Source organism: Apostichopus japonicus, chromosome 3, assembly GCF_037975245.1.
Source record: "Apostichopus japonicus isolate 1M-3 chromosome 3, ASM3797524v1, whole genome shotgun sequence".
NCBI classification, from domain to species: Eukaryota; Metazoa; Echinodermata; class Holothuroidea; order Aspidochirotida; family Stichopodidae; genus Apostichopus; species Apostichopus japonicus.
In genome coordinates this window covers 30,123,908-30,127,146 of record NC_092563.1, presented here as the reverse complement: position 1 = coordinate 30,127,146, position 3,239 = coordinate 30,123,908, and the positions used below count along the sequence as shown (strand labels likewise).

Genomic DNA, 3,239 nt, shown 5'->3' with positions numbered 1-3,239 from the left:
CTCACCGTTCTCGATTTTCCAACTCATTACGATTTCAATTATATATATATATATTTATATATATATATATATTCATTTGCCTTTGTCGTTTACCTCCATTTCATTAACAAAAGTCTCTTCAAAGTATCTCTTTCGAGATCTGGCTTTAGGAATCACAAATGATTCGAGTTGGTTAGCATTATGTTTGATCTCTAGAGCAAGGCAAATACGTCACCAAACAGAGCTAGTATTGTTCGATACAGGTGACAAGCGCGCATAGCGGAAATATGTTTGGAACCTCTGGACAAACAATTAGCGTCCATAGCCTAGTGGTTAGGGTGTCCGCATATAAAGCGGGAGGCCCGGGTTCGAATCCCGGTGGAGGCTGGAAGTTTTTCACTGTTCTGGATTTTCCAACTCATTACGATTTCAATTATATATATATATATATATGAATTTATATAACGGAATTCGTAGTGAATTGGAAAATCCAGAATAACGGAAAACTTCCAGCCTTCACCGGGATTCGAACCCGGTGTGTGCATAAATAACATTTTCAGTTGGACTGGCGGGTTTAGTGTGTCGATGTCAATGGAGCGATGTGTTTTTCTACGTAACATGCTCCATTTGCTGTATTTATCTATTGGGTAGTAAACATATAAGCAGCCAATATTTGGATTTTTCATTTTTTTGGGAGTTGGAAGGGTAGAGAAGACCGATGGGGAGGGTTGAGACAGTTATCCGTCCTTCTCCTTCCCACTTCCTTCAGAAGCACAAGCTTGCGAATGAAGTGCTAAACAAATACGTTGGAATTTACATGTACAGAAAAAGTGCTGCCCTTAATAGAGGGCGCTAGACTAAAAATCAGCCGTTTATAACAAACATCAGTTGAGGCAGTGGTGTATATCATGAAACTGCAACAATCCTACATATTAATTTTTTATGGAACAGTTTGTCAAAAACTGGAACCGCTAAGGTAACCTAATAACAGCATTTTTATTCTGTTTTGATCTTTAGTCCTGTAAATTGTGCAGAAAATATGCCATCTCGTTTTTTTTTTGGGGGGGGTGGGGTGGGTGGGGGTGGGAAAAACAAATACACCTATTAAAGATAAAATCCACAACGTGTCATTGCTGACTTTGTCTTCTTCTTCTTTCGCACGGTTCATCAATATAGTTGTTGTTACGACGTTATTACGTTTAGTTTTAATTTCTTATATAGATGTTTACATCTAAAGGTGAAATGTATACACTGCCATGTATAAAAGCATAGTTCCATGATCGCATCGCGCTACAATTGGGAGTACTTCATCGACTTTGAAGGGAAAAGCCTTGTCTAACATGTGATCACCGTGTTGAACTGTAAATCACCTAAAGTTCTGTTGAGAAATATTTCGACTTCGAACAAAAAGTTGAGGGTTTAGTCTAAGGTCTGCTATGGTTTGATTCTAGTCTTTAATGATTTTCTTCTTATAAAACAATAACACCTACGCAAATGTTGCCAAATTGTTGGGATTCCAACTCGTGTCATCAAATGACAGGATCTTCTCCTCTGCCATCCAACGAATCATTCTGGACTTCAATGTTTTCTGGTAAGACCGAAATGTTCTTAACCAAGTATTACGCAGACTAGCCGTGTATGAATTCTTCATATCATGTATATTTATGATAATTCTGTTTGCACCATGTGACCTACACCGGAATTATTACATGCACAGGCGCAGTAACACTCATTCCAACGTTTACTCTGTGTAGCGTTGATTAGTTTTACCGCAATACTACTCACCCTGAAAATACAAATGGATCTATATTTCTGTTGCCTTGCAGCTGGCCAATGCTTGGTTCCGGATCTTGTATTGTGGGAGAATATGTATGCTGCCCTCTTATTTGGGAGTGTCATGTGCAATATCACCCCTATCTGCTTCCAGTGTGCTTGCTGTTGCACCTCTTTAACGCGAACGAAACAGGTTCACATTGTGAAATTGGATAGCCCAGCTGGACTGTAGCTGATTCCATATGTGGTATAGGAATAGGGGGAGGTCTTGATTTCAGGCTGCACTGGACTCAGTCTTGGGAAACTGTACACTATACTACAACTTTGAAGATTTTTGGACCAGAATACAACCCTGTCGATTGTACATAATCAAGGGCGGCGGAACCGGGGGGCACAGGGGGCACGTGCCCCCCACTTTTCCTCAGGTTAAAAATGTGCCCTTTTTCTACATAAAAATTGAGGTGTCTCAAGTTAGCAAGAGGCGAGGGGACCAGAATGAACACTCGAGAAGGGCCGTTTCCGGCCATCTGAGGGGTTTGTAAAACCAAAAATTTTCTTGTACGCTCCGCGCCAACCGATGGTGGCGCTCCGCTCAGATAGTCGTGCATATAACTTTGCAAATCCTGGTTACGCCTGTGGGTCAAACTCAAAGCTATTTCGAATGAAAAAAATTGTTCAGATATTAACAAGAAATAAACTCTAATTCAGAAGATTCCTACATTAGCAACAAGCATGATGTCACCTCATTTTGTCTCAAAAGAAAACTTGTTCCTTGTTTCCCAATTTGCACATTGGATATTGCAGTGCTAGTATGCATTTTTCCTTGGGGGGGGGGGGCGTTGATGGAGTGATGTGTATACGCAAATAAGATAATACAATAAGAGTTATAAAGGGTACTAAATATAAGGCTGCATCAGTCCAATAGAATTTCTGCAAAGTGCCCTTTGATGTCGGTGCCCCCCAGATTAAAAGTGCTTCCGCCGCCCTTGTACATAATGAAGAGAATATCGACCGTTCTTATTTATTTTGAGCGGGAAGAGCTAGTTTTGTGATCACCGTGTTGAACTGTAAAACCACCTAAAGTTCTGCTGAGAATATTTCGACTTCGAACAAAAAGTTGAGGCTTCAGTGTAAGGTCTGCTGTGGTTTGATTCCAGTCTTCAAGGATTTTAATCTTATAAAACAAGAACTCTTACCAGGGGCGTAACCAGGATTTTCTAACCTGGGGGTCGCGAATTACTATCTAAGCGGAGCGCCACCATCGGTTGGCGCGGAGCGTACAAGAAAATTTCTGGTTTTGATACCCCCCAGATCACCGGAAATGGCACTTCTCGGGCTTGAAAATGACCAACCAGATGTAGACTTTTACCTGAGAACCAAGTATTTCCCAATAGTTTTTTTCTTCCATCCATAACCTTTTTGAAGATTGTCACCAGTCACACATCATGTTCGACCTCATTGCATGTCCTGTGGATCATTGCTTTTGT

General features: G+C 40.8%; 1 non-coding gene across 1 annotated transcript; it reads left to right on the top strand.

Annotated features, from left to right (window-relative positions):
- The first annotated feature begins 294 nt into the window (after positions 1-294).
- Positions 295-366, top strand: Trnay-aua (transfer RNA tyrosine (anticodon AUA)). The gene has a single exon. It is a non-coding gene; the product is annotated as a tRNA-Tyr (tRNA).
- The last annotated feature ends 2,873 nt before the right edge of the window (positions 367-3,239 follow it).